The sequence below is a fragment of the Cryptomeria japonica genome, chromosome 5 (genome assembly GCF_030272615.1).
Source record: "Cryptomeria japonica chromosome 5, Sugi_1.0, whole genome shotgun sequence".
Taxonomy (NCBI): domain Eukaryota; kingdom Viridiplantae; phylum Streptophyta; class Pinopsida; order Cupressales; family Cupressaceae; genus Cryptomeria; species Cryptomeria japonica.
Genome location: NC_081409.1, coordinates 926411731 through 926422038, shown reverse-complemented (window position 1 = coordinate 926422038; position 10308 = coordinate 926411731).

The window sequence follows — 10308 nt, the reverse complement described above, 5'->3', positions numbered from 1 at the left end:
CAGGATGTCAAGGTGGTCCCATAATGTCACCACTACTAGTCTGTCGTGAAGTAGATCTACTCGATCTCCTCCCCATAAATGCACTAAAACTAGGCTCTCTCTAACCCTCAAGGATGGCTCTCTCATATGCCTATCTATAATAAATAGCCTCCTGTGGAGCAGTGAAATACCTATCGTCTTGGTTGTGTGCATCTGTACCTACTCTAAAAAGATGATCAAAGGTGTTCATGGTGATCTGACATCTCCGCACTACCTCATCTCTCTCCCTCTAGAGATGATATCTCTCAGCATCAAGGACACCATAATCTACATGGTAGGTCTCCCGCTCGATATCTCATCTAGTAACCTCATCCTCCAAACTCTGGACTTGTGCTCTAAGAGTCTGCAGGTCATCCTCCTTACCAACCTGTCCACTCCCACCCTCTGTAGCAGACACATCGTCCAACTTTGGCATATCCTTATCATCATCTCCACTCTTGTTGCTTGATGACTCAGAAGATTCATTGCTATCCTCACTGCTAATAGACTCGATGTCTCCACCAATGTCTACATCCTCATCTCCCTCACCACCCTCACCTCCTCCCTCATCTCCACCGCCTCCTCTCTCAGCTCCACCCTCTCCTCCTCTGGCTCCCTCCCCAGTGACTATCCTCAACCGCTGCCTAGGATGTCGAATCTACTGTGTTGTAATCAGAATAGTAGGATCAATCAATGACATTGGCCTATGCCTAGCAAACCACGCATCATAATCCATTGTCGTCCTTGGATCCGATGCACCTCTACCCCAACCCTAAAGTAATGGCTGCAGAGCATCAAACTCAGCAGAAGCAAAATGAGGCTATATACACACGCCCCAATCAGAAACCTCATGAGATACATGAGCAAAGTAAGCAGTAACCACATGTGTCACCTGTACCTCACCGAACTGTCTCAGAATCCACCCTGGAAGATACATCTCAATAATCCATTGGGTCTCAAAGGTCCTATCGATTAGATATCTCTGTTGTCAGTAGAAAGGTAAGTGCACTGCATCATCCTCCCAACTGGGGCAATCTAAGTATGGTCTCCAAATAAAATACTACAAAATGTCAAACTGATGTCTTCAGTACAAGGTGTTATCCGAACCCCTATATCTCATACCTGCTATGTACCTATAAGCATATGACTCACCAGGTTACAAATCAACATGAATAATAGGCCTCAAAATAGAAATATGCTCCCATGCCCATGTTTGGAGAAGTGTCAGACCACAACTAATAGAACAGTATCCAAGATACACAATACCATGCATCTGATAATATAACATGGCTAGAAGACAAGGACCCCAAGCATACAGTCAACGATGAACAATCATATCATGGAGCACTCTGCCCCATCCAATTGGAAACCCATGACCTCATCTGTCAGGTATTAGTAAACCACCGACAACACCGCATAATACAATATTCATATCGTCATAGTCTAATTAGGTCCAAGGGATGTCATAATGGCCACTGATCTATAAGTCCTGAATCTCACACTCGAAAAGTGCACATAGTCCAACAATGCCATCATCATGGTCATATACAACTCTCTCACCATGAATAGGATTACATAGTATACGCCATACATCCTCTAATGTGATGGATGCCTCACCAGTTGGAAGATAAATGAACAAGTCTTAGAGCACCACTGCTCTATCAAAGCTGTAATCGTGGCCTTGTTGGCCGTAACCTCAGGCAAGTGTAAAACCTGATATAGACCAAGCTGTCAGATATGCTCAATCTCCTCTTCAAGTAAATCAACACGAAGATCAAGTCCACTAGGTCTGCTCTGTTGGCAGTATAACACTCCAATGTTCTCGTGTAGTGAAGAAATATTGAAAAATATCAGATATCGGATCCCAAAAAACAAAAAATATTTTCAAAACGTATGACAAAAATTACACATACAACGAATGCATGATAGTTATGACAAATGCGATACAATTATGACTCTTGCATGACGTTTAAAGCTAATGCATAAAGAAATGAGCTCATGTGTGATGTTTAACGCTAATGCATAACACTTAAGGCGAATGCGTAGCATTTAGAGCGTTTGCATAACACTTAACGCGTATGTGTAAAAAATGACAAGCGATTGCATAATACAATGCAAAAATTGATCACTGGATTTTTTTGGAAAATAGCAAAAAACAGGCAAAAAATCAAGAAAAATTTGGAAAAATACCATGCGGCCAGTCCCAGGAGGTCTTTGATATGAACGTACTGAATCAAACAGATGCACTCAAGCTCTATAACCAGCCATGACAATCAAATACTCAACAAAAAGCACACAAATTGCAAAGAAAACCAAGGATTAAATGAGCAAATGAAAACCTAAAAATCTCTATTTATAGCTCAAAATAAGGGTTTTTTTTTACACCTTGACGCCCATGGTCCCCACCAACTTCAAACACCTTGTAGCCTACTCAAATGATCTCAAAATTGCACGAAACGTCACATGCTTGCTCGTTACACTATTATCAAAAACATGGTCTCAATTTTTGAATTTTCTGACCACCTTTTCCGAGGGGGCATATTTACACTATACAGTAGTACCAAGGCATACTGGGGCAAAAATTTTCATTTTCTTTGAAACAAAGTCCTTCTGACATTGTCTCAAAGAGGGGAAAATGTAGACACCTAAAAATGTCTCATTGATCATGTACTAATTATTCCTCTAATTGATTAAATAATTCTTTAATTCTTTAATTAAGTTAATTAATTATTCTTCTAATTTCATATTTCCTCATCATCTTACTAATTATTCGATTTTCTATTTTCTATCATCATTTAATCATTTTAACCATTTTCTAAATATTAATTAAATATTTATTATTTAATTTGTATATGGTGAAAATGGATAACAATAATAACAATATTGAAAGGCTAAATGAATTCAACCACAAAACCCTAGCCTAACAATCAACAAAGATCCACCATAACATATGAAGATTACCTAAGACAATGCAAATCACATGAAATCACAAAGATTATACCATCACATGTCCAATAGGGTTTTGATCTCCATTCTTCCTATCTCCATTGATCTTGCTTGATATATTTGCTCTCAGATTTTATGTGCACAAGAGCTCAACAAAGAACGGAATGTGGTTGCAAGTAGGATCGTGGTGTAGTCAATTGATCAAGTAGTTAGCTCATTAGGGTTTGATAATGAAGGAAGCATCTCCTTATATAGAAGACACTATATGAAATGGAGGGATAAGATTGAGAGGTGTAAAAGGAGGTCGGCTATGATTAGAGGGTAGGTAAAAGAAATAATAAAATAATGAAAGGGGTAGGTAGTGTATGAATTAAGAGATGAATGACATGTGTCATGGGTAGAAAAGGCTAATGAATTAATTAAATAAATAAAGATTTATTTAATTAATAGAAGAAGTGGGATCAATTAAATAAATAAGATATTTATTTAATTTAGGAAAAGGATAATTTAAATAAATAAATGTATTTATTTAAATGAGAAATAAGGCTAGAAGAGGATAAATGAATTAATTAAATAAATAAGGATTTATTTAATTAATAGAAGAATTAAGCTTAGATAATTAAATAAATAAAATATTTATTTAATTAGATTGGACAATTTTAGGTGCCTACATTTTGCCCCTCTTTGAGACAATGCGGCTTGTCGCGTTGTTTCAAAGAAGATAAGATGAACTGATATAGAGTTGCCCTAGGATGGGAATGATATGCCCCCTCGAGAGATTGGATGAAAATGTCTGAAAAGATCACAGACAATCTCTCGATAAGAAAGAGAGGCTAGAATGGACTAACCGGATAAAGTGACAAAGTCACGGGATAAAGAAGACTGACTTGGGAGACGAGGGCTAGAGCTAGGGTAGGCTAGGCTATAAGATAGACCACGGGGGAAAATACATCCTCATTGTCATCTACACATTCACAAGAGCATATTGCAGAGCGAAAATAGAGCAGGAGCAGTTAGCAGCGATGGCTTTCACTCACAGATTCGACCGCGTTCGCCAATTCCAGAGGCCAGCAGAGGCAGGAGAGTCGGTAAGTACCACCAAACCTCCTTGTACTTTGATGCATTTAATTTTGTCATTAATGCATGTTGAATAGGGTAATAAATGCGCTTAGACTAGGGTCCAAAAGATGTCAAAAAATGTCCAGGCGCGTCTGCGTTGGTGCCAGGTGCGTCTATGTCAAGAAGGCACGTCTATGTTTATGCTAGGCACATCTATGTCTGGACCCACGTCTGTGTTGAATTCGGCCGCGTCTGTGTTGTTCAGGCGCATTTGTGCCAAGAAGGCACGTCTATGTCAACTAGGCGCGTCTATGCAGAGCATAGGCACGTTTGTGTCAGGCAGGCATGTCTATGTTGTTCAGGCGCGTCTATGCAGTCTTTGAGCGTGTTTATGTCATGTAAGCGCGTTTGGGTTTGAAAAGTATGAATTTGCATCTTCTAGGTCAAATCGGCAATTTTGTGATGAACATACACTGTCGATTGGATAAGCTACTGAGAGGATACACTCAAGCAGGTCCTTTAGGGAAGACTAGGATAGATCAAGGCACTTTGTGATGAACAGTGAGTACCAAGATAGAGTACTTTGTGATGAACAGGGAGTACTGAAATATGAGCAGCACTTTGTGATGAACAAGGAGTGCAAATGTGAGTAACACTTTGTGATGAACAGTGAGTGTCATACACGTAGTACTTTGTGATGAACAGTGAGTACCACTAGGATAAATAGCAACACTTTGTGATGAACAGTGAGTGTCACTAGGGTAGATAGCCATATGTATTTAGATAGCGAGTAGCATTTTGTGATAAACAGTGAATGCCACTATAACTGACATGATTGAGTTGTTTGACTGCAGGAGTATTTGCCGATGCTAGAGTCACGGGAGAGATTCCTGTCGACTCAGAGGTTGCGACCTGAGTTGATAGCCGAGGACAGAGCTGCTATCGATGAGATGGGTCTGAGACATGTACTGTATGTGCCTGAGTTTCAGGCAAAGATGGGTTTGCTGACTACGCTAGCTGAGAGATGGCACTTTGAGACGTGCACATTTCATTTGCCTATGGGTGAGATGACAGTCACCCTGGAGGATGTATACAGGATTATGTGGATACCGATTGATGGGGAGCTGATTCCGTACGATCGAGACAGAGACAGGGATGCCCTTAGATGAGTGTTCTAGGATCCAAGACTGGAGATGAGGGTGGGACACGTGGCATGGGATACCATGACATGGATAGGATTAGCACTACCAATAGTGTTGGCAGGAGTGATCAGTGAGTTCCTTTGTATCAGTTTTGTACCATTTTGTATAATGATGTAGACACCTACGGGTGATTGTAGCCATATGATTTTGACATCATTGTATCATGACACTTTATATATATATATATATATATATATATATATATATATATATATATATATATATATATATATATATATATATATATATATATATATATATATATATATATATGAGATGATTCATCTTTGCGGCAGCTATATGCATGTGTACCTATGTGATGAGATGTTCTTATGTGATCCTTATGATATGGATGCAAATATGTATATGATGCAATGCAATATTTTTTTATTTTTTTTTTGTTCGTTTATGTTTTATATGTGTATGCATGATGCAAATGTGAATGTAAGTAATGCAGATGAATATGATAATGCAAATGTAAATTGTGCTAATAGGTGTTGCACGCAGGATGTGATGCAGTTGTGATATCTATATGTATGTATGAAATGCTTATATGTGGTAATGTAGGTGCAGCTACATGAAATGCAAATGTTTTTGGTGTGTCATTATACTTAGTCATGTGATAGCAGGCTACACGGACTCGAGAAGGACGATGGAAGTCAATCAAGAAAGGGGGATGGAAGACAAAAGATATGAAAGTGAAAGAGCTTCTTGTGTGTTATCATCATTGAGCTTTATTATGGCAAGTAGGTTATGACAATCGAGGCATATGTTCGACCCATAAAGTCATTGTACCTGTTTGCATGGAGATAAGACAGTCACAAACAAGGAATGCCCCAGTTCACACTAGACTCACAGTGTCCTCATATCCTTGGACAAGTCATAGCATTACTAAGACACGATCCACAGACAGCAAAAAGAAAAATAGGTGACGATACCCCATCCTCGCCTTTCTAGTCAAAGACATCTTGGAAAAGCTAAAAGACATGTCATCGGAAAGATAAAATCAAAAGAAAACCAAGACTCAACACCAACACCCACTGTAGTCCTCAAGTTTAGTGTCTCTTGTCACCTGTATAAGTCTTATTTGATTGTGGTCACAATGTTTACTTTCACAGAAAGGATAGATAGCACTGAACCATAATGTTGTCTGAGTCTGTTGAAAGATTTGATTTGTTGAAGCCCATTGTTGCTGCTGTGTCCCATCTGAAACTGACTGAATCCATGAAACTGATACCTTATTGCGGAGAAGACAAAAACTTTATTGTGGACTGGCGATGCAAATGCTGCTTTATTGTGGATTGTGCGTGGATAGACTGAAGGAAGCCAGAAGAAACTGTACTCCTCGAAACATGTGATGTTCTCAGTTCCACACCCATTACTAGATGTAGGATTTGCCTTAGCCACAGATAGGATCTGATTTATTATGGATGGAAAGGGATGAAAAGGGAGGTTTTATTATGAATGGCTAACCAATCTTGGGTAGATCAATAACAAGCCATGATGGGAATGGGTAAGTTTATTATGAACGAATAGGTTGTGAGTGTGTGCAAAGTGAAAGGATGAAAGTGGATCCTGAAGGAGGGAGGAGCAATGTCTCTACGCATGGCGCTGGTGACCCAGTTTTCACCATGGTACTTGCCCAGGGTGCCACCGAAGTGGTTTTCACCGTTGGACGAAATTATTTCTCTTTACTTTTTTCGATTTTCTCAATGTTTTTTTGTGTCACAAGGCGCCTGTTTGCCAGGTTTTCACCAAGTAACGATTTTTTTGTTTTATAATTTTTTTGTATTTTTGACTTAGGATACTCTGAAGAGCTATGTGTAGAACCTGCGAAGGTGCATGTTGTTGATAAGATCCTCCAAAGGTTCACCTTCTGTAGTTGAGAGCTGATATGCACCAGATCCATATGTTGCTGTAATGATGTAAGGACCAAGCCAATTTGGTTCGAACTTGCCCTTCTTCTCTCTGTCTTGTTGATTTTTAGGATTTTCTCTAAGAACTAAGTCACCTACCTCAAATGTGCAAGGCTTGACCTTGTGATTGTAGCTGTGACTCATTCGTTGTTGGTAAGCCTTGAGATGATTAAAAGCAGTTTGTCTTCGTTCATCCAATAGTTTTATCTCTTGTAAGCGAGAGACCCTGTAGTCTTTATCACTGATGATGTTTTGCAAAGAGACCCGTAAAGAGGGTAGCTCAACCTCAATAGGCAAGATGGCTTCAGAACCATAGACTAGTGAATAGGGTGTAGCTCCTGTAGGTGTACGAACACTTGTGCGGTAGGCCCAAAGTGCAGGATTAAGTTGGATATGCCAATTACGACCAGCATCGTCGACTGTCTTCTTTAGGATTTTAAGGATTGTTTTGTTAGACGCCTCAGCTTGGCCATTACCTTGGGGGTAATATGGTGTGAAGAAACGATGGGAGATATGGAAGCAGTCACAGAGTTCGCGAACATCCTGATTTTTGAAGGGACGCCCGTTATCAGTGATAATGGAAACAGGAATACCGTATCGACAAATGATATAGTTAAGGATGAATGTAGCAATCTGTTTTCCAGTAACTTGTGTGAGAGGCACGGCTTCAATCCATTTTGTAAAATACTCTGTGGCAGTGATAATGAATTTATGACCATTGGAAGAAGGAGGGTGAATCCTGCCTATGAGATCGAGTCCCCATTGACAAAAGGGCCAAGGAGACGCAAGGGGTTGAAGTTCTTGTGCTGGCGCATGTATGAGGTCTCCATGAATTTGACATTGCTTACATTTCTTAACAAACTGATATGAGTCTTTCTCCATATTGGGCCAGTAATATCCAGTCTTGATGAGTTTCTTGGCCAAGGTAGGACCACTAGCATGTGGACCACATATCCCTTCATGCAATTCCCGTAATGCAATCTGAGCTTTGTCGCTTTCTAAACATCTAAGAAGAGTGCCATCTAGACCTTGCCGGTATAGGATATCAGCTAAAATGACATATTGAGAGGATTGGCGAATGAAAGTACGATGTTGGTTATTTGATAGATCAGGAGGTAAAGTATTGTCATGTAGGTATGTGAAAATGGAACCATATAACTGGGATTCGGGACTGACAATGCATATCGTCTCAGTAGGTATGATCTCATATGAAGGGACCAAAAGGTTATCCACCAAGAACTCATAGCAGGTCTCATTTGGAGGTAGATCGATTAGTGAAGCAATTGTAGCCATGGCATTTGCGACGTGATTTTGTCTCTTGGTATCTGCTCAAAGTCTATCTTTGTGAAATGTTGTTTCAGACCATCCACCATTTGTTTATAAGGCATTAAATTTTCATCTTTTGTTTGGTAATCACCAGTTGCTTGACGGATAACAAGTTGGGAGTCCCCAAAAACACGAAGTTCCTGGATCTTCCATTGAACTGCAATTCATAATCCTATTGTTAATGCCTCATATTCCGCTATATTGTTAGTGCAAGGAAATGATAAGCGGTATGATTTTGGTATAGAATCCCCTTGAGGAGTTATAAAGAGGATGCCAGCTCTTGCCCCATGCTGTGTATATGAGCCGTCAAAGTATAGTTGCCATGGCTTTGCATGTGACATTGTCAAAATGGATTCATCTGGAAATTCTAAACTTAGAGGAACATCTTCTATCATAGGAGCATCTGCTAATTGATTTGCGATGGCTTGTCCTTTTATTGCTTTTCTGTCCACATACTCGATGTCGAATTCACTCAGTATCATTACCCATTTGGCCAGTCACCCAGTAAGTGTTGCCTTATTGAGAAGGTATTTCAATGGATCTATCCTTGCAACTAACTTTGTCTTATGAGTAAGCATGTAATGTCGTAGTTTTTGTGAAGCAAAGACCACAGTGAGGCATGCGCGCTCAATTGGTGTGTAGTTTAGCTCATATCCCACCAATGTGCGAATGATATAATATACTGCTTTTTCCTTTCCTTCAGCAATTTGTTGCGCTAAGAGTACCCCCAATGCTGTTGGAGTAGCTGAAATGTATAATAACAATGGTTGATCTGGAACTGGTGGCATCAGAACTGGCGGATTTAGAAGATAATCTTTGAGCATCTGGAAAGCCTGTTGACAGTTGTCATCCCATTTGAATTTGATGTTTTTATGTAGCAAGTGCTGAAAAGGATTACACTTATCTGCCAGTTGTGCTATGAATCTTCAAATGGACTGGAGTCTGCCTTGTAAGGATCGAAGTTGACTGATATTTCTTGGTGGTTGCATTTCCAAGATAGCTTTGACTTTTGCTGGATCCACTTCAATTCCTCTTTTGGATACAATGAATCCTAGGAGCTTCCCAGAGGTTACTCCAAAGACACATTTCTTAGGGTTTAATCTTACTTTGTATTTTTCCAACCGATCAAAGGCAACTGAAAGTATGTCCAAATGTGTATTTCTGTCTATTGATTTGACCAAGAGGTCATCAACATAATCTTCCATAGTTACATGCATGAGATCATGAAAGATAGTAGTCATAGCTCTTTGATAGGTAGCACCTGCATTCTTTAGCCCAAAAGGCATGACATTCCAGCAGAAAGTTCCCCATGGACAAGTAAATGATGTTTTGTGTTGATCCTCGGGTGAGATCCTTATCTGATTATAACTAGAGAATCCATCCATTAATGATAGCATTTCATGACCTACTATGAGATCAACAATCAAGTCAATGTTTGGTAATGGGAAGTCATCCTTTGGACAAGCTTTGTTGATGTCTTTGAAATCTGTGCAAATTCTGATGCTGCGATCTGGTTTATTGACAGGTACCAAGTTGGAGATCCATTCAAGATAATCAATTGGGCATATGAATCCGACATCGAGTAATTTCTCAAGTTCTGCTTTGACTAGTAATGCCACTTGTGGATGCATTTTTCTTAATTTCTGTTTTACTAGTTTTGCCCCCGGTTTGACTGTCAGATGATGCATTACCAAATCCGGATCCAATCCAGGCATATCAGCGTATGACCATGCGAAGTTGATTTGTCTCTTTTTGAAGAAACTTATGAATTTTGACCTTTCAGACTCTGTTAGTGATTGAGCTAGGAATATGTTGTGTGGAACCTCTTCTGTACCGATGTT